We start from the raw sequence: 27,252 nt of genomic DNA, 5'->3' as shown, positions 1-27,252 counted from the left end.
TAGTTCTAAACAGCTTAGAAGCTATTTTGGCATATAGGTGTTCTATAAATTAATAAGAGATAAGAATTGTTTACATTAGAGTAATTGGTTGAAATGCAATTGTCATACTCAAAATTAACAGAATTGTTGCTTAAGTTAATTGATTTCAGTAAACTCTGAGTATGACTAATTGGGGCATCAACTATTATTTCTAAATGTGCAACTCTCTATATAAATTAGTAGATTCCGTGCAAATATGTGTCCCTTTTTTTTTAGCGGTGAGACAGTGCTTTTTCCTCTTAAAAAATGTTTAGGGGTACTCTCATTTTCCTACTCATATTGAAATACTGCCCCTCAATGAGGCCAAACCTAGATTCACAAAATGTTTAGGGGTATACGTACCCCTGTGTCCCCCCAGAAAAAAGCACTGGGTGTAGCTAAATGCAGTTAGCAGCAACTTGGTAGAGAAGCATTAAAAGCCACAAAGCTAGCCAGACAGGGAAACAAGAAAGATGACTGCTTTAATATGTTTTGTATCAGCTTGACTCAATAGTAAAGGGTCCCAGAAACACTGGCTGCTGTCCATATAAAAACTGCAACCTGCTTAAGAACAACTGAACTGTAGTAAGGAGAATAAAAGCCAGGAGCTTTGTTTGAGGTCTCCTCAGACTGCACCTCCTTTATTGAGTATGTTCTGCTCTGCTCATTGTCCTCGCTTTGTTGCATCCACTCTGCTTATTCTGTTTCTCCTTGTGTGTTCCCGAAAAGAAAAAGGAAAAAAAGTGGGGGTGGAGAGAGACAATGCAGTGAATGTCTTGGAGAGAGAGGTCAAGCCTTCTTAAGCAGCTGAAGCCTGAGAGATTTTCTCTTTGATTCCCAACTGGGGCACAAAAGCATCAGACTGCTCCCTCTTCCAATGACACTCCCACTGGCACTTTCACACTCTGCGAAACAAAACCAAAGAAATAAAAGGCTGTGGTGAAATAGCCAGTTGTTTAGTTCAGTGTTTCCCAACCTTTTTTGGGCAAAGGCACACTTGTTTGATGAAAAAAATCTCGAGGCACACCACCATTACAGCCCCGTGACGTCAGCGTGCAGCGTCACGCCGGGAGGGACGCATGAAAGTGTAAGTTTCAATTTTTTCCCCTCCCCCTTGCTGGGGAACCTCCAAGCTTTGGGGGTGGGGGGGGAGGAGGCAGCAAAGCGAGGCAGGAAGGAGAGCGCGGCTTGGCTGGGTAAGCTTTGGCAGGGGCAGGGAATGAGAGCCGCGAGGCGGGCGCTGCGGACGGAGGCGCTGCCCGCCGAGCTCGCAGGCAGCCAGGCAGGCAGACGGCGAGAGCCCTGCGCTGGGCGGCCTCTCCTCGCCGCCGCCGCCCCGCCTCTCGCCGCCCGACTTGCCCGCCTCCCTCCAGGCAACATCTCACGGCACACCAGGCAACATCTCGCGGCACACTAGTGTGCTGCGGAACAGTGGTTGGGAAACACTGGTTTAGTTTAGGGTTGGTGACTTCCAGCCTTTTTGCATCTTGAGGTTCATTTATATGCTTACACTCAACCCATGCTTCCAAGCAGTGATAAGTTCCAAGGGTGCACTAGGAATAAGGGAGAAATTTAGTGCCGTTTGCATTGTAATGAGAACCTCTGTCATTTGCAGTTTCCAAAACAATACACAAACAGATTTACCCTTCAGAAGTCATACTTCTCCAAAACCTACAGTGCAATTCTCCACCCCCTGCCAAAAGTGTACAAAAAAGCGTATATGATGAGAAAATGTACCTAAACATTAATATATTGGTGAAAATATCAAAATACATTGTATTAAGGGAAATTCTTTGCAATGTGTGCTAAAATACAGACAAATTTCATGTGGTTTTCTGTGGGTTTTTGAGAGTCACAAACTGCTGTGGAAATGTGGTGAACCAAACTTTACATTGGAAAAACAAACTCAGAAAAGTCAAAATGGGATTGAAGGGTGCACGGTTGCTGTGTCCCCAAACTACCCTCCATGAGCAGCCTTGCAAGGCTCGGGAGGGTGCAACAGCCACACGCCCCTCAGGTGCATGGCCTGCCATGTCCACACAACACATCCCCCCAGCAGGGGCTTGCAAGGCTGGAATCTGGGCAGGGTGCTGCCACCTGGAGCCCAGCCAATTAACAGTACTTGGGTGTGAAGCAAGTGTTCCCATGCCAGCACCCACAGCACAGCCCAACCCATGGTCCTTTCCACGAACATTGGCTCCTCCAATGCTGGGAGAGGAGCACTGGGACAGGCCTGTGGGGGGACGCCTGCCTCGCACCCTCTCCAAAATCCATGCTCAGTACCATGGCCCCTTCTGGCACCCCCCTTACTACGCCACTGGCTGGGATTGGTGGTTAAGCGCTCGCCCCACTAACCACTACAGTTTGTGGTTGGTTTGCACTGTCTCCCCAAGTCAAGGTTTGGTTTAGCATGTTTTGTGAACCAACTCAGTGTGGCTTAGTTCCAAGACGAGCACAGTCTTGAGAGGATGAAAAGTCACTAAATAAAAAGTTCGATTTTCCTCAAGTGAACACTGCTCCTTAAAGCACAGAGTGACTTGCAGCACAGGACAGCCCTGGGGACACAACCGTTCAGTTCATCCATTGCAAAACCAACACAGGCAGCTAATTCACTGCCTACCTCTTGAAAGGGACTTGAGGCTTTGAAGCTGGCGTCACCTGTCCACGATGTTGACAGCCATTCATCTGAGCCCACGGAACCACTTTGAAGTCTTCTTATGCCTCTGTTCACAAAAAAAGCCCTTGTAGAGGAAAGAGAAGGGATCACAAAACGTGTTTTCTGTGGGTGTCCACATAAATATTTAACAGCAGTGCTCATTTCTTACCCCTTTACATTTCAGTTTGCTAACCAATATCCATCCCATCATCTAGGAATAGAAGCATTTTGACAGGTTGTTGCCCCGGTTTTGTTGCTGCAGGCTGTTTTACTTAAGCTGTGTTTGTGTGTGATATTTGTTTTCCGATAGCTGGTACCGTCACTCTTTGCTAAGTAAAGTGCTATAAATACATAGAACCCTAATGAAACATTCATCAGTATACAGTATAGCTGTTTTGATAATAATACCTGTTAGGAAAGCAAGATATGGAGAAACTCTACAGTTTTTTTAAAACAACACAAATCCAGCCAGGTGTTTGCTGATGGAACCTCACTGCTATCACTCCAGCCAGGAAATCTGTGCTGGCGTTCATTGTGGCACAACTTGTGCCACTAAGGTCCTTTGCAGTCCAAGCCTATATGCTGACTCAGAAAACCCAAGGATTTCATTTATAGAGTCCCAGTCCCTGTAGCACTGCTACCAAAGGACCTTCAAGTCAGGAGCTTCCTAAAGCAAAACATTCTGGCAGCTAAAGAAGGTAAAAGAGAAACATTTTGCTTCACAACTTTAATATCTGTTATGTAAGTCACTGTAATAAATGTATAGTTTTAGTGATGAACTACATCCTTCCATGATCTAGAGCAAACTTTTTCTCACTCTTTCCAAAAACACATTAAGCTACAATTTCAGACTGTCAAAACTACACAAATACAGTGATACCTTGGTTTACAACCATAATCCTTTCTGGAGGTCCGGTTGTAAACCAAACAGGTTGTAACCCAAGGCGAGCTTGTGCCAATGGGGCCTCCCAAAAAAATTGGTTGCAATAAAAAAAAAAGGGGTTGCAAATCCAAAAAAAGGGACACACACTTCAGGGTTTGACATGGTTGTAATCCAAAACGGTTGCAAACCAAGGTACTACTGTATACGGTAGTGTGTAGAACATTCATCTGAACAGAGTTGTATTTTACCAACAATATATACAGTACTTATATCGGTTCTTCCAAAAGTCAATAGAAGGGCATTGTTCCCTCATATTTTTAAAAAAATTCTTTTTGTCTTCCATCTCTCAGTATAACATCACTTGGCTAACTGTCCTATATGCCATACTTTACTTCACACATTAAAATTTTCCCAATTCTCAGCTATAACAAGCTTGGCAGCTGTTAGAAATCATTGCAGGATATTCTTTCATTTTAATGACAATACTTTTGAGCTCATCACACACACACCAATGCCACAGAACAGCACTCTTTCAGGGCCTTTGAGGGGGTAGGATGGGGCCCCCAACGTTTATTTTATACTAGTGCCAATGATATCTCCCCATAATGGGGTGGGAATAGTTTTGCATCAATGTTGTAGCAGTGCAGTGGACATTTCAGGTGTGGGGAAGAAGCCGTTCTGCTCCCCGACAGGGAATGCCACTAAAAAGAAAAAGAATTACAGCCTAGGTGTGCCCCAGGGCCTCAAATGCAACAAAGAAGGAATCCTCCCCCTTTGCAAGCCAAAATTTCAAAAGCATCCCAGGGTCACTCAAATTTTCCAGATATGATCACAACAGGGTAATGAATGCAGGATTTATGCTTGAACAAAGAGGCTACTCTACACATAGGAAACGTTATTATTCTGAGAAAAAGGGGTGTTTCACTTTCCATGTTTCTTTTTATGGCTTAGATCCAGCCCCATGTTATGAACCTTTCAACATTACTACATACAAGACAATACTCCACTTGTAGAGAGATGTCCGTGTAGCTCTCCTCCTATGAATTAAGAATTTCCTCTTATTTCTCTCTCCCTCCCTTAGTGACTGAACTGCACATGGAAGCCTTATTAACAGAATGCAGCCACGCCGAGCCTTCTCTGTACCAGCAGCCACTGATCTATTGTCCATACAGTTTTATTATTGACAGCAACCTTGCCCGGACCTGCTGCCCTCCAGATGTTGTTTCATTCCAGCTCCCACCATCCCTGACCACTGATCTTGATGGCTGGGGGGTGATGGGAGCTGGAGTTCAGCAACAACTGGAAGGCACCAGGCAGAGGGAAAGCTGATCCAGACCATATTTTGCTTTGCACCTTTGTTACTATCCCACTAATACCTCCATCTGATAGACATGGAGCAGGGGATAAGATACAGTTCATGGTCAGATGTAAGGAATATATGGCAGAAGTAGCAGTGGCATGTTTGGGAGGATACTTGGGCAAGATGCTCTCCATATATGTATGCTTACAATCACTGTTTGAGCAGATGGAATAAGATGAGGGTAGGTCCATAGACCCCATGGCTTGGAAAGTTAGTTTTAAAAAGGAACTCGTTCTAGTTCAGCATGCACCCAAAAAGGAACTCATTCCAGTTCACATTTATTTCTTTACAAAATGAACTCATTTGATTCACATTCAATTCACAGTTCAATTCAAGTTCATCCAAATGATCCTCAGCATTCAGACGGTTACATGCCTCTGTGATGGAGTATAGATTACTGTATATCAAGAAGACCTCAAAACATACACAGAGAATGGAATGCAACATGTCTGATTTACTTTCCAACAACAATCACTTTAAGCCTGAAAGGTCCAAGAATCTAGAAGATGAACTTGAAATTGTTCATAATACCACCCTGAACTAATTCATTCCAAATACTGGAAGTCATACTGCTGTGCCACACTGACAATATTTCTGAGAATGCAGTATTTCTAACACATACATCAGGTAAACAATGTGCTTTGGCTCTTAACTAGGCTTCTGATGGAAGAAGCATCCCATGAGCAAAGCTCCACTCATGGAATGTTCCCATCAGCAGAAGGGGAGAAGGGGACGTTTACTGATTTATTCTTGTGTCAAGCAGAAAACAACAGCAACAGCAACAGCAACAGCAACAGCAACAGCAACAGCAACAACTTTATTATTTATATCCCACCCATCAGGGATATCCAGTAGACCAGCTTCAGCTTGAGGGTTAGCAATGGATATTAGCAAAAATTACCTCTCCCCTGCCTTCTGTTAGTGGGATCCTCTTCTGCATCTTGTTCCCAGCCATTAAAGGAAGGAGCCCTGCCATTCATAGCTGCCTAGTTAGGATCTAAGCCTATGTGTTCTGAAATGTGCTAGAAATAAAAGTAGCAATGAAGTACGCACAGGTGGTAGGTAGCGTGACAAAATTTGCAGAAAAAGCAAAGGAAAAGAACAGCAGCCACATTTGTTGCTCCCTAACCTCCATTTGCCTTATGGAAAAATCAGAGGACGCCCTCATAACCTTTGTTTTGCTAGCCTGGTTAAACAAAATGTGATTAGACACATCCATTCAGCAGTCCTAACCAGACTGACAAGACTCTGATGAATGAGAATGGCCTCAAGCATAGCACCCTTTCTTTTCATTGTCTGTGACTTCCCACATAAGCTGTCTTTCATGCCCTAATTCTCTATGCTGGCCCACAAGCATTTTGGGCTGGAGTATTTTGACAAGTTAATGAAATTTGTTGTGCACTGGGGTAACCTGGACCTAGCTGACACCACCCACCAAATTATACAATGCTGTCAATGTCACCCCTTTGGCAGGGTCTGATGGTCGTGCTACACTGATGGAGTAATTTTGGCCTTACACGGACATTTCACCAGTTTGATTACATTTGTGTGACTCTTTCTGTTGGTCTTTTCTCGCTTTTCCCAAGACATGAATGACCTAGACCATTTAACAAATCGCGGAACACAAAACAAATCTACATTGCAATTAGGAAGTTCACATCTTCATGATGACGGGAGCTGGATGATTCTGGGAGATCTTAAGAGGATGCTTGTTATATTATTATTATTATTATTATTATTATTATTATTATTATTATTACCGTATTTTAATTCCCCATTCCTTTTTCTGAGCAGGAGTCAACTGAACTGACAGCTGTATTTCAGAGCAATGAGACGGTGTCTTCCATTGCACATGTATGCAGGGCAGGCCAAGTGGGCAATACTCTGTCACCCAACACATTACCACTCCTTGCCCAACACCACATGTCTGAGCACCACTGAAACAGATACTGCAATGCAATGCAGCAGTGGGGGTGACAGCATGTATCATGTGAGCTGAGAAATGCAATAAATGCCTCCTCAAGTATGTGGCCTGGGCTGGCTGTATTTCTGGCATGCCACTCATTCAGGGGCCATTTCCAATGTCACTATCTGTGATTCTTTGGAAGAACGCATCTAGCAAGTACAGACAGCCACTGCCTCTGGCCAGTAACAAGCAAGTACCACTGGGGCACCCCTGCCTCCAGAAGGATGGGACTTACGCAGGGGGCTCAGCAGAACAGCCACTGCTGCTGCACCCTCACTACTTGCTGCCCGAGTCAGCCACCTTTCTTTGTCTAATGATAGAGCTGGTCCTGTAAAAGGCTTCATTGGATACTGCAATACATGCAGGGTGTGTGCATGGGAAGAGCTTGTTGCTTTACTTGATGTTGAGTACAGTGATTCAAATTGTGCTTACTGAGACTGATCTCTTGCATGCCCCACCTTGCCCCTGCTCAAACGCAGCTCATGCCATGAAATAGGCAGGTCAAACATGATCTAAAAGAACAAAAATAGTATATTAACTGTAGGAGAATATGGGAAATGAGCTTTTCCCCCCCACCAGTACCCATCAACTCTGATACAGCTTTCATCCAAAAGATGTCAGGCTTATTACCATAATATATGTTTTGTGCCCAGGAGATGAAAGTCTGGCAGGAAAAAACAAAAAACCAAACCAAACAGCTGCTAGCAAGAAAATCTTATGATCAAAATGTGTTTATTTTTTAATTTAATTTTTTATTTTAAGTCTGAATGATTCATCATGTTTTTGTAAACTCCAGATGAGCTCTTAATTCAAAGCACATGGAGATTTTAGGAGCTGAGCTATTGTGAGTTCTATGAACAGAAGCTAAGCTTAGAGTTAGTAGCACTTAAGCTACGATTTAAGGGCACCTAATTGTTGGACTGTGGCCAGAATCTTTATAATATAAAATACATCTACTTCTGCTTTCTTACAACCAAACCCCTCCCCTGGACTTTTGGATAGGGTTGCTACCAGCATTTCCTGAAAGAGGCTCTGTGACTTCGACACTTTCATGTATGCCTACCTGGACCTTAAGAGATCATCTTCTGAGGCCGTTTTCAGGTCTCACCCCAAATGAGGGGTGATGGGTGGCTAGTGGAGGACTTCTCAGTGGTGTCACCTTGCTTGTGGAAGGCTTACCTTGTGCCAACATTGTGGTCTTTTCAGTGCCGAGTGAAGACCTTTGTATTTTCCTGGACTTTCAGTGTGTGTGTTTAGATCATTTGTACTGATGGACCATTCCCTGATGCTGGTTTCACTCTGGTTTTATTCTGTTTCTGGTCTGGTTCTGTTTTAGATTTCAAGTTTATGTTTTATTGTTGTAACTATACAGTGGTACCTTGGGTTACATACGCTTCAGGTTACAGACTCCGCTAACCCAGAAATAGTGCTTCAGGTTAAGAACTTTGCTTCAGGATGAGAACAGAAATCGGGCTCCGGCGGAGCGGCAGCAGCAGAGTGCCCCATTAGCTAAAGTCGTGCTTCAGGTTAAGAACAGTTGCAGGTTAAGTACGGACCTCTGGAATGAATTAAGTACTTAACCCGAGGTACCACTGTAGTTTTAAATCCTTACTTGTATACTAGGTATACAACAAACATTGCAAAACAAATAAAGAGACACCTGATGTAACTGGACTTCTTGACAGGATTACTGTTGACAAAAGGTTGCCCACTTTAGTATTTTAGCAAGAGAAACCGTCTCTCATGTAGGTGGTCTCCTCCACAGGATGCCATTCGCTGTCCATCACATGTCAAATGACAGCTACTTTGCACACAAAACAGCCAAAGCAGATGGCACATCCTATTCCCAGCACCAAGGAATGTGAGACAACAAATATCCTAGGACCACTTGCTTAATGACAGAGTACTTTTGAGCCAGCACTGGTTAATTCCAACCATTTCCCCAAAGCAGTGAATGGCAGCAAGCTCATCCAATCAGATGGCACTTCTGGGATTGTAAAAGGCTGAGGGAGGCTGCCCTTCCTCTTCACTGTTCCAGCATCACCCTGAATTGCTTGTTAGACAATTGCTTGTCTGAGCTCACTGCTGTTAATCTGGACATTTCTAGGCCTGCAGAAGCCTTGATTGATACCCAGATTAACAGCTGCCGCTCTTGACGCATTGTGGGAGTGAAGGCTAGCACAGCGCTTTGCTTCTTTGCATGTTGTCAGAGTCACGCTCAGCAGAGAGGAATCTCCAGAGGAAGAGGAATTGGTTGCACCTGAGTCGCCAAGAAGTAGGAGGTGGAGCAAGTGATTAGAGCAGAGGCAGGCCAGCAGGAGGCAGGGGAGGACGTAGCTTATATCTGGCCTTGGGAGGGGTCAGAAGCCAGTCAAGTCAACTGACTCCAGTGGCGAAGGATGAGTTGTGGAAGCTTGGACTGCTGTAAACCTGTTATTGAGAAATAAACCTCAGCTGTTATGTACTGAAGTTCTCACCCTGGGCCAGCAGGGGGATACTGTAGATAGTTTTCACTCAGGTCCACATATGCAAATGAGGGATTGAAAGTGACGTTCAGTGATTGGATAGTTACAGAAAATTGTTACAGTTGCGTTGTAACGGAGCTCTATGTAAGCAGGCTGGCTGAATCAGTTCTGTTCTGGCCTGTGAATAAACAAGAGCTGTTTGAAGAATCGCTGTGTCGTCTGATATGTTCACCCACAACTTAACATCAGCTACTTAAACTGCCAGCGTTCCGTGTCTTGTGTAGGAGAAGTGCTAAACCTGACACTGTTATGACACTGTTATGCTGAGGCAGTTTGCAGCCACCACTGTCACTGCCCCTCAGCATTGCTTAGGAGCATCTCAGGCTCCGAGGTCCCAAGCTTAGATCTCATAGTCTGGCCCTAATGCAGGGGTGCCAACTTGAATAAAATATTGGGGGGGGGGGGAGTTAAGCCCCACCCCACATAATTGAACACAAGACACACCACACAAACCATTTGAATGACAATGCCCATCAGCTTATGGCAGGCAGCCCCCTCAAATATTTTAAGGGACCTCAGCCGCTAGGAGTTGGCTCATATGGCAAAACCAGGGATGCTATTTACCAGTCAACAATGGACATTAGGGTGAAGCTGGGATACCGGGTCCATGCTTTTAATTAGTGTCAGAAATGTCAGCATCATTAGTCTTGTTCTGGACATTTCCCAATGTATCTTCGTAAACCTATACTTGAGCCTAACATTAGATTACTGTATTTGCCAGACTTAGTTGGCTTGGCTTTGAGAGATATTGGGAAATGTCAGAATGCTTTCCTTCTGAAATGTTACCAATAATGGATAGAGCTCAACATTTATTCGGAGTTTCTCATGTTTACTCTACTGTATAAAGATATGATGCCCATTGGTGGAAATGGAAATCACATGTGCACTGGTTGGAAATTAGACACCAGCATCTTAAAACAAACAAACAAAAACACTACAAAACTGTGTGTGCATGTGTGTCACACAGGATAACACTTCATGCAGTTTACAAAATTGACTATAATCCACAAAAGCCTATGCCCTTAAAAAAAACCAACTTGTTAGTCTTTAAGGGGGCTAATTTGTAAGTCAACAAAGAATCTTCATTGCTTTTGCTGCAACAGACTGACCCCGGTAACCCTCTAGAAACAGATGATAACTGGCCTCCATAATTGTCTTGCAGTTTAACAAGATCTGCACAAAACAGTAGTTTAAAACACACACACTATCTTAGAGGAAAGCCTTGGGGGGGGGGGGAGCCTTAGAAGTTGTATTTTATTACTGCCATCTTCTGGCAATAATAATAATTGCAGATTAATTAATACTATGGGGCGGGGAGGGGGAGCAGCGACGAGCTTAAATATAGGGCACACCCTCACGATGCTCATTTGGGAGCAGCTACACCCATGCAGCACATATAGCCCCCCACAGGCCAAACGCAGAGAGGACTTCAGTCTGAATCCGTTCCCTGCCTGCTTAATTGACGGAGAGAACGGCAGGACCAGCGTGGGCAATTTGTGAAGGGCTGGGTGCCTGCTGCTAGTTCCTGCCTTTGAATGAGCCTTTCCACTACTTCGTATTGCAAACCAGGGACACCGGAGGCTTGTTCTAATAGCTGAAAATCCACGCAAAGCATTTTAAAATAACTTTCATCTCCACATATCTAGCAATTTGCTATATTTGAGGATGGAGTGGGATTCACAACGCTTAAAGAGAGTGAGCTGTGAAATCCCTGTGAAATGTTACCTCAGCCATGAACTCACTAAGTCGCCTTAGGCAAGCTGCCGTCTTGCAGGCTCAGCCCCCCTCGGATCATATTACAGCCAGGAACAGTCGGAGGCACCATGCCACCAAATACCAGTTGCCTGGGAACAGCAGCAGGAGGGGGCTGTGGACATCATGCCCTGCCTCTGGACTTCCCAAAGGCATCATCATCATCATCATTATTAATTTTATTTTTATACCGCCCTATACCTGAAGGTCTCAGGGCAGTTCACATAAAGGATCACATACATAAAAAATCAAAATACAAACGACAACCCAATAGAACCCCTCCTAAAAAGGGTATAGGATGTAGATCAGGTCAGGCAAAGGCCTGGTTAAAAGCAACGTTTTTGCCTGGCGCCCAAAGGTGTATTGTGAAGGTACCAGGCGAACTTCCCTGGGGAGAGCATTCCACAGACAGGGAGCCACTGCAGAGAAGGCCCGTTCTCGTGTTGCCACCCTCTGGACCTCTCGAGGAGGAGGCACACAAAGAAGGGCCTCAGAAGATGATCTCAGGGTCTGAGTAGGTTCATATGGAAAGAGGCAGTCCTTGAGGTATTGCAGTCCTGTGCCGTTTAAGGCTTTATAGGTCAAAACCAGCACTTTGAATTGGGCCCAGAAACTAACTGGTAGCCAATGCAGTCTGACCAGGATCGGTGTAATATGCTTAAACTGTCTTGCTCCAGTGAGCAACCTGGCTGCTGAATTCTGCACCAGCTGAAGTTTCCGAACCGTCTTCAGAGGCAGCCCTACGTATAATGCATTGCAGTAATCTAACCTTGAGGTTACCAGAGCATAGACAACAGTAGTTAGGCTATCCCTGTCCAGATAAGGGCGTAGCTGGGCCACCAACCGTAGCTGATGGAAGGCACTCCAGGCCACTGAGGCCACCTGAGCCTCAAGCGACAGCAAAGGCATCCAGTTGGCCACTGTGAGAAACTGGATCCTGTTTTAGATAGGCCTTTGGTTTCATCCTGCGAGGCTCTTCTCCTCTGCAATACACTGTGCTACCTTCCAAGGCTGCTGCCAGGATGACTAAGACCATGTGAAGCCAAGGGTGGCTAACCTTTTTCAGCCTAAGGTTGCAGACCCTCCAAGAGTCCCTATTTTCCAGGGACAGTCCCAGATTTACAGAACCTGTCCCAGTTTCTGATTTGATCCCAGAATGTCTCATTTTTCCTTAGAACATCTGTTTTCATCGGAGAAATGTTGGAGGGTGTGGTAGGACATTCCTCTTTTCATTGGAGGGTATGGAGTTATGCAACTTGAGCTAAGGAGATAAGAAACTGTACAACTTTTAGAAGACATCTGAAGGCAGCCCTGTATAGGGAAGTTTTAAAAAATGTTTAAGGTTTTATTATGTTTTTATATACGTTGGAAGCCACCTAGAGTGGCAGGGGCAACCCAATCAGGTGGGCGGGGTATAAATAATAAAATCATCATTATTATGGAATAGGACGTCCCTATTTTCATGGGAGAAATCTTGGAGCGTATGAGGTTGGCATTCAAGGTTGGCCAAGTCTCAGTCCAAGCGCTATGTGCCGGCAGAGATTATGGGCCATATCGGTCACCAAACACTCACCTGCTCCCATGTGCACATACAGCACTCAGTATACATGCAGATAACACATGTCACATAAACCACACACATGTAAATATAGCACATGCATTCCTCATGTATGCAGACCACATACATGCAGGCCCGCAGACTCACACAGAACTCACCCCCCCCCATAGTTCACACTTCTCCTCCTCCTCTCAGTCCAGCACCATGATGTGGCGATCACAGTGCAAGGCTTGGTGGAGAGGTTCAAATCTCCAGTCTGAGGCTGGAGCTATGGTAGGCATAATTGTTGTCTCTGTCGTAGATTCATAGAATTGTGGAGCTGGAAAGGACCCCAGTCCAACCCCCCTGCAATGCGGGAATCTCAACAGGCAGTCCCCCACCCAATTAAAAACCACACTTTCCAGACCCTAAAGAGAAGATGCAGCCACCCCCCCCCCAATCACAGTGCTGCTCTGAGAAGAGAGAAACCTCTCCTTCTAGTCCAGTGCTGTAATGGGAAGGAAGATGGAGGCTAGTGGGCAAGCTTTAGCTGCCTCATGGCCTGTGGGGTTTCCACCCCAGCTTTAAAAACTCCAAAGCATTATAGAAATGTTTCTGTGAATGTTTAGTAACCTAGGAAGCCTTATTCCAAGTCCTGTATACCTGAAGGAGCGTCTCCACCCCCACTGTTCAGCCTGGACACTGAGGTCCAGCACCGAGGGCCTTCTGGTGGTTCCCTCACTGTGAGAAGTGAGGTTACAGGGAACCAGGCCCTGTGGCGCCTGCCCTGTGGAACGCCCTCCCATCAGATGTCAAGGAAGTAAGCAACTACTGTATCTTACTTTTAAAAGACATCTGAAGGCAGCCCTGTTTAGGGAAGTTTTAAATGTTTAATGCTGTATTGTGTTTTTAATATTTGGTTGGGAGCCTCCCAGAGCAGCTGGGGAAACCCAGCCAGATGGGTGGGGTATAAATAATAAATTACTACTACTACTACTACTACTACTACTACTACTACAGATTATTGGTCTATCTTGTTCACTATTGTCTACATCAGTGTTTCCCAAACTTGGGTTTCCCAGCTGTTCTTGGACTACAACTCCCATCATCCCAAGCTAGCAAGACCAGTGGTCAGGGATGATGGGAACTCCAAAAACAGCTGGAGACCCAAGTTTGGGAAACACTGGTCTACATGGACTGGAAGCAGGTCTCTGACTGGGGTCTTTCCTAGCCCTGCCTGAGGAACACCAGCGACCTGGGACCTCCTGCCTTCCCAGAATGTGTTCTCCTGCTAAGCTATGGCCCTTCCATTCCATTGCCCGCTGCACCATATCCCATGCTGCAACTTCATTCTTTGGGGATGATTGACATTTTCCACCGAAACGCTTCACACAGTCTCTCTCTATCGTGCTGGTGCAGATTTTTACTTTCCATGTCTGTTCTCATTGCGCTATCCCCTATGGGAGAGGTTTGCCGTCTCTCAAAACTGACCACTTTTGATTAAATTTAAGCTCGCCCTCCAGCTGTAACTCTCTTGGGCTAACCGTCCCTAATCAGTTTAGACAGGAACCATCTGTTAAACCCCTCGGTTACAGCGAAAATGCTAAAATCAAAGCACTAAGACCCAGTAGCATTGCTGCCTGTGAAGTGTTCTGTAAGAGCGGGGCATTGCACCACGAGAACCAGCTTCCCAGAAGTACCGAAGCACAAATCCTAAGAGAGGCACAAACTGTTTATCACCCTCATTTCATTCTACTTAGGACCTAGATCCTAGGTTCCCTTTTGGGGTAGAAATATATAACCTTCCTTAGCCTTCAGAATATAAAAGCAAAATTTTAAGGAAGTGGGTATTGTTTGCTTTGAGAAAATAATGATGGGAGCTGGGCTTAAAATGATGCCATAAGCAGATGGAGAGAGCGCGCATCTCTCTTTATTTCCAATAATGGTTGAACTTTTCCAGAAGCTGGTAGCCACTTCAGAAAGTTGGATCAGTTTCAGTCCCCGTTTGTTAAAGCCAGTTTGCTGAATTGCACTCATGTTTCACCTTGCATTCAGGTTACTCAGTTGTGTGATTTCCAAGGAGACTCCCATCCCAGTAACGGACATACGTAGCTTCAGCAGAAAAACTGTCTAATATTCCTTTAGACTGTTCTTTGCTCTTGGGGTTGCTGAATGCAGCTGATTGCTTGCAGGAGGATCAGCACACTTTAAAAAAATATGCAAGTAGCTTCCTTTGGTTTTAGGATCTGAGTTTTCCTTCTCCTAGATGGGCAACCTTCCCATGCTGATGAGCCCCATCCACCCCTCATATCCCGCTATGGCATGTGCAGAAACCGCCTGCTTGACACAGCCAGAGGTGCATGCCATTGTCTCTTGAGACAGACAGATGCCAACAATAAGAAGCTTCCTTTGAATGACTTAAAGTTTAATTGGTTTACTCCTTACTTGCCTAGGGCATATGGAGGTAAATTAAGCCACCCACTCCTGGACAGACCAGCGTAGCAGTTAATCATAGAATTGTAGAGTTGTAAGGGACCCTGAAGTCATCTAGTCCAACGGCCTGCAATGCACAAATCCCAAATAAAGTGTCCATGACAGATGGCCATCTATCCTCTGCTTATAAACCTCCATGGAAGGAGAGTCCACCACCTCTCATTGGAGTCTGTTCCACTGTTGAACAGCTCTTACTGTCAGAAAGTTCTTCCTGATGTTTAATCAGAATCTCTTTTCTTGTAACTTGAAGCCATTGGTTCAAGTCCTGCCCTCCAGAGCAGGAGAAAACAAGTTTGCACCATCTTCCATGTGATGGTCCTTTAGATATTTGAAGATGGCTATCACCATCTCCTCTCAGTTCCTCTTTTCCAGGCTAACATACCCAGTTCCTTCAACCATTCATCCCCATCCTCCCTTCCTCCTTATTGCAATCAGGATGGGCTGGGCAGGAAGATGCAATTTACGTGGGGAAGAAGGTGCAGCAGAGTTGATTCTCCCTGCATGCCTTTCTGCCTATCATAATTCCATTCCCCCAGGCAGCAAAACGGAGAGCAGAGACAGCTCCAGTGTGTTCTGCTGCTGCTGCTGCTGCTGCTACACCTTCTCCTGAGCTCACTTTGCTTTAGCAGGTCTCCTCTTGGAGAGAAAGAGGGCGGAAGAGGAGAAAGTAAGGAGCTGGCACCAGTGCTGAGTGGGTGGGTGGGGGAGAGACACACCCTACACACCGCAGGGTATTACCTCTCTGGTGTCTCCCCTTCTGGGGCACCACTGGAGACCAAGGATTGCACCCCGCTGTAAGTGGCAGGTAGGTGGTGGAAGGACCCTGAAATATACTCGGAGTCAAGTGTGGATTTCATTCTCTTTATTCAGCTCATAGTAGTGAGGAATGGGAGTTCCCCTGGAATGTCTGCTTTATATACATTATTTACACAATGAGCCCCACGTGATTGGCTAATTCCTGGATTCTTCTGTAGGCCATAAGGTTGCGGATTCACTTCCACCCGGAGTTGGATTGGGTGGCTCCTGTAGACCACTCTGACTGCTGCATTCTGAATCCTATTGTTCTAGGACCAATCAGACTGCTGTATTTTGGATCCTATTCAACTCAGTACATAACAGCTCCCAAGAGGCAGGGTAGCAAAGACCTCCCAGGGTGAGAGGGAGGAAAGCTCCCAGGTGAGAGCTGGGAAGGTCTGTCATTTTCTGTGCAGACCAGGATTAAGAGCTACTTTGACTAGAGAAAAAGATTCTGATTTTTTGCAGTTTCCCCCTGAATTTTTGATACTCTGCTCCTGATTTTCCCCGTCCCTCCTTTTTTATGTTGCTGTTATGAGAACCTGCATTTTATTATGGCTTTATTATGATCACATTTGTAGTCATATAATTGTTTTGGTGCTTATGCTGACATTTGTGTTCTGTGCTGCAAACTGCCCTGTAGTCTTTTGAGGAAGCAAATATATACAGAGAGAGATCTTTAATAAACAAACAAATTAAAGAGTGGAGGAGAAACTGCTCAGGGCTCTCTCTTTTTCTCCCTCCTCCCCCAGAGCAGAAAGCAAGGGAGGTTTGAGGAGAGGAGGAGGGGAGGTACGAAAACCTTTCCAAGAAGAAAGCATCTGTGAGGAATGCCAGCACTTCCAGCATCCTCTCATTAAGGGTGGGGTGGGGCCCCCATGAATTTGCATTCACAACTCATCACTGAATGTTACAAAGAAGAGAGCAAGAAAAAGGCTGCTCTTCCGCCTAACTTCCAGCCTGCAGAAAGCAGCATCTTTTCCACATCACTCGGTTGGCCTTGAACCAGTACAACTTCAAACAGAGGGCTCCTTTAAATAGAGGACTGCCCTCTGTAAACTGGGACACATGGGGTCACTCTACTGTCATGGATGCTTTAGTTGAGATTCCTTCATTGCAGGCAGAAGCATCGTGAGCCCCGCAGGGTGCCTGGGAGGTAGGCAGTGGCTCGGGTGCCCTGACTGCAGGGGGTTGAACTAGATAACTCTCGGGGTCCCTTCCAACTTTACAGTTCTATGATTCTATACTCTTTAAGGGTACAATGGGCTGCCTGTGATCCTCTAGTAGCTTGCCAGATTCCAAATCGCATCATCTCATTGGCCCTGCTCGTTGGGGGTTGATGGGAGCTGGACTTCAAGGACATTTTGACGGTAACTGGTTTCTCATCCCGCTTCTAGAGAGACCGGATTTCGGAGTGACTGTATTAAACAGTAGCACCGTTCATTCATTCATTCAGATTTCTGGATTTCCACCCCACCTTTTCTCAAATGAGCTCAAGCTGACGTACACACTTCTTGCCTCCCCTCCATTTTATTCTCACAACAACCCTGTGGAGTTGGTTAGGCTGAAAGATAGTGACTAGCCTGAGGTCACCCAATGGGCTTCATGGCTGAGTGCGGATTTGAACCCTGGTCTCTTGGCCCTTGACCAACAATCCTATACAGGGTGAGCTCCCTTTGCTCTCGCCCAGCTCCTGCCAAGCTAGCAGTTCGAAAGCATACCAACGCGAGTAAATAAATAGGTACCACTGTGGCGGGAAGGTAAACGGCGTTTCCATGCGCTCTGGTTTCCGTCATGGTGTTCCTTGCACCAGAAGTGGTTTAGTCATGCTGGCCACATGACCCGGAAAGCTGTCTGTGGACAAACGCCAACTTCCTCGGCCTAAAAGCAAGATGAGCACCACAACCCCATAGTCACCTTTGACTGGACTTAACCATCGAGGGATCCTCTACTTTTTTTTACCTAATCACTACACTATGCTGCTTCTTTGTAAAAAGAGTAAAACAGGGAAATAGCCTTAATGCGGTGGGGTGTGTGTGTCAGTGGAATCTTGCAATTAAGATAAGTAGAAGGCACATCTTCATTTTTCTGCTTAAAAGGTTTTGTTTTCCCCTATTTTCTTCTTGCTTGTGAACTGCCTGGGTTCTCTCAGGGCAGCGGGGGAGTTTGTGTTTTTTAATGGCCATGTTGTATGTATTCTGCTTAGTAAAATGCAGAATATATGTATATAACTAAAACCACTGGCGGAGGAAGAGTGGGGCGGGGGGAGTGCACTGCTCCCAGCAGTACGATCCCGGTGGGGTTCCATCACGGCTGCCCCCTGCCTGCGCTGGGTGCCCCGCCCCTGCAGGCGACGCACCACGCCCCCCAGAACGCACACCACGCCCCTTTGGGCGTTGCACCCTGTCCCCGGGACGTGCACCAGCCCCTCCCCCACCTGCTCTCCGCCCCCGGTGCCAGAGCATGAAGCTGCACTAAAGACTAAAACCATGTATCCTCAAGACACAACAGTTTCCGCTCACCTTCACTCCAAGGAAACCAAAGCCTGGGTTAAGAGCCAGCGTGGCATAATGGTCAGAGTGTTGGACTAGGATGTAGGAGAGCAGGGTTCAAAGGGTGAACATAAAATGGAGGGGATGTTTGGGAGCTGCACGGTCAGGGAAAAAACAATGCTGTCCAGGGCTGTAAAGACTGCGGAGAGAATAATTGGCTGCACTCTTCCCTCCTTGGATCAAATCTATGCTTCCAGGTGCTATAAGAAAGCTGCAGAGATAGTGCAGGATAGTGCACATCCCAGAAATGATCTCTTTCAGCTTCTGCCTTCTGAAAGAAGGTACAGGGTTGTAAAGACTAGGACTAGCTGCCTGAGAAACACTTTCTATCCAAATGCAATTTTGGTTTTAAATGCAGTGTAAGGAGTCTCTATGGGAGTGCACTGTATTTTAAAAATGGGGTACCAGAGTTTTTAGGGGGCTAACCAGGTTGGGATAGCTTGGATAGCAGGCTTGTTGGTTTTGAATGTCTTATGTAGATTTTTCCCCCCCAATTTTGTTGTTCTATATGGGACAATGACAATAAAGATTATCGTATCGTATCAGCCATGAAGCTCACTGGGTGACCTTGGGCCAGTCACCATCTCTTAGCCTAACCTACCTCACAGTGTTGTTTGAGGATGAAATGGGGAGGGGGACAACTGTGTACACCACCTTGAGATCATTGGAATATAAAGGTGGTATATACATGTAATCAAGAACTAAATAAAGCACCACTGGGGTCTCTCACCACTTGGCTGTTAGGGTTGTGCACCACACTATGTTGTGTGCACAGCCCAAATCTATAGAGAGGGCAAAGTTCACCTATGAAGTGGGTAATGGTAAAGTAAATGAGAAGGACTGCCCAGGGCTCCCTTGTCCTTCCACCCTGTATCACTGCACACTTGACTCAACTGAGCTCACGTTGTCTGGCATCAGCTGGATATCCGGCCTGCAGACACTTTTCCAAAGCAGGGAGACAGATGGGTTATGTAAATAAGAACAACTCAAACGCAACAGATCTGTAGAGAGGAGTAGACAGAATTTCCCCTAGAGCCTCTGGAACTAATGGGCCGGTGACAATCATCACATAAAACTTACCAAGTGAGCTTTCAAACAGTACAGGAGAAAAGAAAAAAAAAAGTAGCCAGGATGAAAGAAAAACACAGACTTGTTTTGAAATCCATGCGCTGTAAAATTCTACTAGATTTGTATCTTAATTATCTAGCTGTTTAGAAGTGTTAACAATTAAGGATCATTATAGCGTAGTTTCCCTTTTTGCAATACTGTAATACACAAATATTTTGCTTTTCTGGAAAGAGGGTGGCTGGTAAAACCTGGGAATGCAAACTTTTCTTTTTCAATAATCTTTATTCATGCATTCTCAATAGTAAATGCAGATAAACCGTCTCATTCAAAGGAACCCCCTATCCCCCCCTTCTCCCCATTAATCCCATATGTATATATCATCCACACAAGCTTTGTTCTTAATGCATTCTTGGCACAGCCCAGATAATAGGCAGAGCTGGCATAACATTGCCAGAGTGTTATTCTGCATGCGGATGCATATTGCCAGATCCATCCTCACTCCCAAGCATGATCAAGCCAATGCTAGGACCCACAGGTTGATGTTGGTCTCCTTCTTTGGTTGGAAGGGGCCCAAGGGTCATCTAGTCCAACCCCCTGCAATGCAGGAATTTCAACTAAAACATTCATGACAGATGGCCATTCGTCCTAGGGCTGGAGGGTGGGGCACGGCAGGTGGGAAAAGCCATCGCCTGACAGGCAGCACAAAGTCTCTCTCCCCTCACCAAGATGCCCTGGCTGGTGGTGGTGCAGCACTGTGTTCCATGTGCTCTAATGGATGAGCCACCACTGCTTGTTAGGATTCCTTATCGCTGGGAAGGCCTCAGGCAAACATGCTTAGAAGCTTCCTTCAGACCTTTGGGCTGTATGTGTTAAAGTGGAGGGGTCACAGGGGGGACAGGCATCTAGTGTAACAGGATATGTGGCCTCCTTGCCTGACATTGAAACCCAATTATCTGAGGAAATGAAAATGCACCGCACAATAACATGGTCAAATCATGCGTCGTGCTATGCTTCGTGTTAGTGGGGCATACCCTCTGACATTTCTCCAATGAAAATAGGGACGTACCATTCCATAATGATTAGGGACTGGGTGGCACTGTGGGTTAAACCACAGAGCCTAGGACTTGTCGATCAGAAGGTTGGCGGTTCGAATCCCCGCAACGGGGTGAGCTCCCGTTGTTCGGTCCCTGCTCCTGCCAACCTAGCAGTTCGAAAGCACGTCAAAGTGCAAGTAGATAAATAGGTACCGCTTTGGCAGGAAGATAAACGGCATTTCCGTGCACTGCTCTGGTTTGCCAGAAGCGGCTTAGTCATGCTAGCCACATGACCCGGAAGCTGTATGCCGGCTCCCTCGGCCAATAATGCGAGATGAGCACCGCAACCCCAGAGTCGGTCACAACTGGACCTAATGGTCAGGGGTCCCTTTACCTTTATTCCATAATGATTATTTTACTATTCATACCCCGCCCATCTTACTGGGTTGTCCCAGCCACTCTGGGCAGCTTCCAACATATATAAAAATATAATAAAACATTAAACTTTAAAATACATTTAAAAATTAAAAAAATCCTTCCCTATACAGGATTGCCTTCAGGCGGCTCAGGGGTTGGATAAATCCTAACCAACATTTCTCCAATGAAAATAGAGACATCCTAATGGAAAACAGGACATTCCGGGATCAAATCAGAAACAGGAATGGTTTCCCTAAATCCAGGACCATCTCTGGAAAATTAGGGACACTTGGAGGGTCTGCTGGGGTAAAGGGAGAGAATGTGAGCTCTGGTTTCTGGTAGTATCTAATCTCCGTTGGGGGGGACACGGGTGGCACTGTGGGTTAAACCACAGAGCCTAGGACTTGCCGATCAGAAGGTCGGCGGTTCGAATCCCCGCGACGGGGTGAGCTCCCGTTGCTCGGTCCCTGCTCCTGCCAACCTAGCAGTTCGAAAGCACGTCAAAGTTCAAGTAGATAAATAGGTACCGCTCTGGTGGGAAGGTAAACGGCATTTCCGTGCGCTGCTCTGGTTTGCCAGAAGCGGCTTAGTCATGCTAGCCACATGACCTGGAAGCTGTACGCCGGCTCCCTCGGCCAATAAAGCAAGATGAGGATGAGCACCGCAACCCCAGAGTCGGCCATGACTGGACCTAATGGTAAGGGGTCCCTTTACCTTTTAATCTCCGTTGGGATGTGTGGGAAAATCTAGAGGTAGGCCATCAATCTATAATGTCGTTCTGTTCATTGGTTCATCAGCAGCTGACACCTGTGAGAAAAGGGCCTGGTGTGTGTGTGTGTGTGTGTGTGTGTGTGTGTGTGTGAGAGAAAGAGAGAGAGAGAGAGAGAGAAATTTGAGAAAGTTGTCAGCCTGTGGTGCCTGACTGCTTCTTAACGGCTGACAGAGCATGTGACAGTTCAGTGAGCTGACAAGCAGAGAGTACAGGGGAGATTAATTACTTCTAATGAGTATCAATGTGGCTTTGTTGAAAAGCGGATTCTGGAGCTAGCTCATAAAATGAGAGATACTCCAGCCCAGATTCATTATGATTTGGTTCTCCTCAGTGAAAACTTAACCAATCTTTGGTCTCTCTCTTTCTCTCACAAACACACAAAAACACACTGCTAGGGAATTTTATCTGGCTGATTATATAAAACACAGTAGAGAAGGAAGTTGATTCCAGATTCAACTTGATTCCAGATTCAACAATCAACCAATCTGGCTGAAATTTGTTGTATCCTGGCTTTAGTTTCCTTTCTAGGATTGTCTCCTTGATTTATACAAATTAAAATTGTTATGTACTGAAGTTCTCACCCTGGGCCAGCAGGGGGATACTGTAGATAGTTATGCAAATAAGGGATCGAAAGTGACGTTCAGTGATTGGATAGTTTTAGAAAATTGTTAGTTACATTGTACTGGAGCTCTATATAAGCAGGCTGACTGAACCCTTCAGTTCAGTGCTGTCCTGGCCTGTGAATAAACAAGAGCTGCTTGAAGAATTGCTGTGTCGTCTGATATGTTCACCCACAACTTAACAAAAATGGCTGTTCTAGGTACTCAGGAATTCCTTTACAGCAATGTAAATCAAGAGGAACCTCAGACCTTGCTGGGTCACGCTAGTAGTTAATGTCGCCTAGTCCCTGTCTTTAATACTGCTAGTAAATGCTTGAGGAAGTACAACACAACACAAAGCACTCCAAACACAGCACTCGCAACACAAAACATTCCAAAATCTGCAACATACTGTATTTTGACATCATTGGAAGATCTGATTTTCACTGGGAGGAACTTCTTCCTGTTTCTTCATTCAATATTAGCCACAGCTAATATTCCCTCTTTACTCCCAAAGCTCTGTCTCAGTCTGTGGTTTATGAGGACCAAAGAACACATTTACACTGGAGTTCTGTAATTTTCACTTAAAAGTAATTAACCGGGGGGGGGGGTTAATTAAGTAAGAGGAGCAGGGCAGAGGAAGGGAGTTAACAGCCATTTTCCCCAATCTAAATTGCACCTGAACCCCAAAACTACCATTGCCCCCCTTAGGAATCCAAAACAGGTGCTTCTGTTTCCCCCTCAGCTGCTCTGAACCCCAACAGCTCAGAGTGAAAAGGAATGAAATCCTTTGGATATGTTGCTGTGCTCCAATCCACACAGAGAGAGCCATGGGGAGAAGAGACAGCCAGTGTTCTGATCTGAAGCTCACCTCACTCTGTTCTTTCTAGGAAAGAAAGCTGCACTTGTGATCAGCTGAGCCTGATGCTCACAAGGAGATGAGGACTCACTGAATGGACTCAGGTGAGTGATCTTGTAGAAGGCAGAGGGAAAATCAGATTTTTGTATGTGTTTACTTGGGATTTTAAAGAGCATTTTTCTGTCAGGAAAGAACGTTCAGGGCCTTCTTTAGCATATGCGCTGCTGGGGTGCAAAGATCTGCCCAGCACCCCAAAATTAACTTTTATTGAGCTTTTTTTGGGAGGGAAGAAGCCGAAATTGTTGATTTTTTTTTAGGGGGGAAATTCACTCACCTGTTACAATGACGCAGCAGAAAACTGCTTGACTCGTCAGGAATATTTGACGCTACAGAGTAACAGAACCATGGAGGAGGGGGACGGGGACTTCCACTCCCTTGCTTTTCGTTGCTGCCGATCGAGAGGCGCCCCCCAGAATTCGGTGCCTGGGTGCCCCGCACCCCTTGCACCCCTGGGTAAAGACAGCCCTGAGAAAGTTGGCAATCTTTTGTTCAAAGCAGGGACAGCCAATGTAGTACCTTCCAGATGATGTTGGACTACAACTCCCATCATCCTGAATCACTGGCTATGTAAGCTGGGAATCATGGGAGCTGTAGCCCAACAATATCTGGGAGGCGTTATGTAGGCAAACTCTGGCTTAAACAATAATCCAAAATGGTTCGTTATAATTTTGGTCTCCAGCGCTATCCAAAAGAAAAACAGTGCTCACCACAAAAAGTATTCATCGATACATGCTATTTTATTTCCCACCTTTATGGCTTTTTCACCTGTTGAGTAAAAATGTTAGAAAGATACTAGATTACTAGCAAATCTTCTGTCTTTCATTATTATTTTAATAGATAAACAACATGTAAATATTAAACAAATTAAGATTGTCTTAAAAATAAACGTGTGAATATGTGTAATGATTAATGTACCATGAAAAATCTTCAAAATGTGCCTTTCTCCATGTGCCGAGACCCATAATTGCTTGTTACACCTCTCCTGAATAGCAAAAGAGGTAAGATTAATTCCAGGGAAGGACCATTGTTTTAGGTCTCTTAGCACGTTAACGCTTATACATGTACTTCTGAATATTTTAAGACAGAAGATTTATTCTGTCTTGAAAAATCTTTGAGAAGTGGGTTGAAGCAGGACATGATGAATGTCGTCTAGAAACATTATTGATATTATCACACCTGTTAGAGACAGGATTAAACTTCAACTCAGCTCAAATGGCTGTAAGAATCAGTCCTCGGAATTGAACTTCAAGACTTATTGCAAGACCCAAATCATTCCTGAAAGGTCAATTTCACAACTACCGTATTTTTTGCTCTATAAGACGCACCAGACCACAAGACGCACCCAGTTTTTGGAGGAGGAAAACAAGGAAAAAAATATTCTGAATCTCAGAAGCCGGAACAGCAAGAGGGATCGCTACGCAGTGAAAGCAGCAATCCCTCTTGCTGTTCTGGCTTCTGGGATAGCTGTGCAGCCTGCATTCGCTCCATAAGACGCACACACATTTCCCCTTACTTTTTAGGAGGGAAAAAGTGAGTCTTATAGAGCAAAAAATACAGTAAGTTACAAGCACATGGAAATACCCACTTACCCACTTAGTAGCATTAAATAACTCATTAAAAAAGCCACCCTTGTGTTTATCTAATAGCCATTGAAAAATGACGTTCTCACAGATCTATTCATTAAAAACGTGCTGGTTGTGGGATAACCAGCCTCATTTAACCAACATGTGGTATTATCATATCACACAGGAAGCTGGAATTTGGAATACTCAGGGTTCTTTATACAGTGGTACCTTGGTTTACGAACTTAACCCATTCTGGAAGTCTTAAACCGAAACTGTTCTTAAACTGAGGCGTGCTTTCCCTAATGAGGCCTCCCGCCGCCTGTGCCCTTCCACCATTCGGATTCCATTCTTAGACTGAGGTAAAGTTTGCAAACCAGGACACTACTTCCGGTTTTGCGGAGGTCGTAAACTGAATCGTTCGTAAACAGGACTTTTCTTAAACCGAGGTACCACTGTACCATGTTTACTAGAGAAGCATAAAAGTCTGATATTTTTTACCTTTCTGCCTCAAGATGTAATGTATGAAATCTGCTTCTTAACAGCTGTCAACCCAGGCCTGTGAGGTTTATTTTTTTCATAGCGCAATCCAATGCATGGCGACTCAGTAATGCTCCCTGATTTCAAAGGGGTTTGCTCCTGGATAAATGGATCTAAGTATGGCGTCTCATATGGGACGTGGGTGGTGCTGTGGTCTAAACCACAGAGCCTAGGGCTTGCCGATCAGAAGGTTGGCAGTTCAAATCCCCGCGACGGGGTGAGCTCCCATTGTTCAGTCCCAGCTCCTGCCCCCCAGCAGTTCAAAAGCACGTCAAAGTGCAAGTAGATAAATAGGTACCACTCCAGTGGGAAGGTAAACGGCATTTCCGTGCGCTGCTCTGGTTCGCCAGAAGTGGCTTAGTCATGTTGGCCACATGACTCGGAAGATGTCTGCGGACAAACACCAGCTCTCTCGGCCTATAGAGCGAGATGAGCGTGCAACCCCAGAGTCATCTGCGACTGGACCTAGCGGTCAGGGGTACCTTTACCTATGGCGTCTCATGTACTTGAAGCATCCTCAGACTGGAGTGAAGGGATGTGATTTACAGCAGCAGTCAGAAATGGGTAGTATTCAACTAAGTTTTTCTCCGAGTAGACCTAATGAAATGAATGGCCGTGACTAAGTTAGGTGCATTAATTTCAATAGATGTACTCCGAGTAAATACACAGTTGAATACCACCTTGTATTTATTAGGACAAATATAAATGTTTTCCCAGGTGGTAAGCAGAGAAGAGGAAAAAAGGCACAGAAGCCAGACACCAAGAGTTACAGTTATTCTTAACTAGTGTTCAATTATTTATTATGTCAATCTTGTAAAATATTTAAACCCATTTCTTCAGTGATTAAAAAGGGGGGGGGAATCAGAGCACTGTTGCAGATAATGGATGAGATCCTTCTGCAAGGCACAGATGGAGCATTCCTTGCTTGCCTTCATTTCATTGGGCAGAGGGTGGAGGAGACGCGTGAGCAGTGTTGCACTGAAACAGGGGTGTGTTATAAATAGCTTATGATAGAATTGCAAACCCAAATGAAAAATGAAAATATCTTTTAACTAGGAGAGGATTGGCCTAACTCTACATCACAATTAATTCTGCTCCAGCTTCCATTAGTGGCTGAGTACAGAATTGGATGTCAGCATCAACTCCCTGCATGCTTGCTACCTTTGCAAAAGCATTCCATATTACCCCCTGTTCCTAAAAGCATTGCTGTCATGCTACATAAATACATTTTTAAGAATTCTAGGCAGAGTTTTGCTTTGAGAGCATGGTGCTAAAAATAGCCCCTCCTCCCACAATGTTTTCATTACAGAAATAGGTGCAAGGCAATTGGATTGTGATCACCGGCATATACTCTGCCGGCAAACTCTACTGCTGGACGAATCGTAGGCAAGATTAGTACCTTAAGGATAAGTCTCACTCTTTATAAAATTGAGAGTTGCGGCTCCAAAGAGCTGGTTCATGGCTGAATTAAGCCATTATAAGGGTCACCAACTCCATTCGCCTTCGTGACATTAATGCAAGAGTTTGTGGTGGGGGCATTTTCAGAGTAGACTGGCAGGCAGGAGATGTTCAAGCCTCTCCCTGCTTGCAGATTCTCACCTGCAAGTCCTCATCTCCTCCAAACAAATTTGAAGGGCTTTGCCCAACCAGGCCAGGAGCAGGGAACCCTTTTCAATCCTAGGGCTGAATTCTCATCTCTAGAACCTTCTACAGATTCAGCCTCCTAACCTTTCCCTCTAAGTCTCTCTTCTGTGATGTATTGACACATGTGGGGATGGGACCACACATACTCATTTTTACATCC

The 27,252-nt window shown here is 45.3% G+C and overlaps 1 long non-coding RNA gene across 1 annotated transcript in view; it reads left to right on the top strand.

The window, feature by feature from the left end:
• The window catches only part of LOC308589158, a 103,004-nt gene that overhangs the window by 13,739 nt on the left and 62,013 nt on the right, over positions 1 to 27,252 (top strand). The window contains exon 3 of the long non-coding RNA XR_014009110.1: positions 23,318 to 23,390. This is a non-coding gene — a long non-coding RNA (uncharacterized lncRNA). The remainder of the gene's footprint in view (positions 1 to 23,317; positions 23,391 to 27,252) is intronic.

The sequence above is a fragment of the Podarcis bocagei genome (genome assembly GCF_964188305.1).
Source record: "Podarcis bocagei genome assembly, chromosome: 6".
NCBI classification, from domain to species: Eukaryota; Metazoa; Chordata; class Lepidosauria; order Squamata; family Lacertidae; genus Podarcis; species Podarcis bocagei.
Note: the sequence above shows the minus strand (reverse complement) of the source record. Positions and strands in the feature narration are given on the sequence as shown.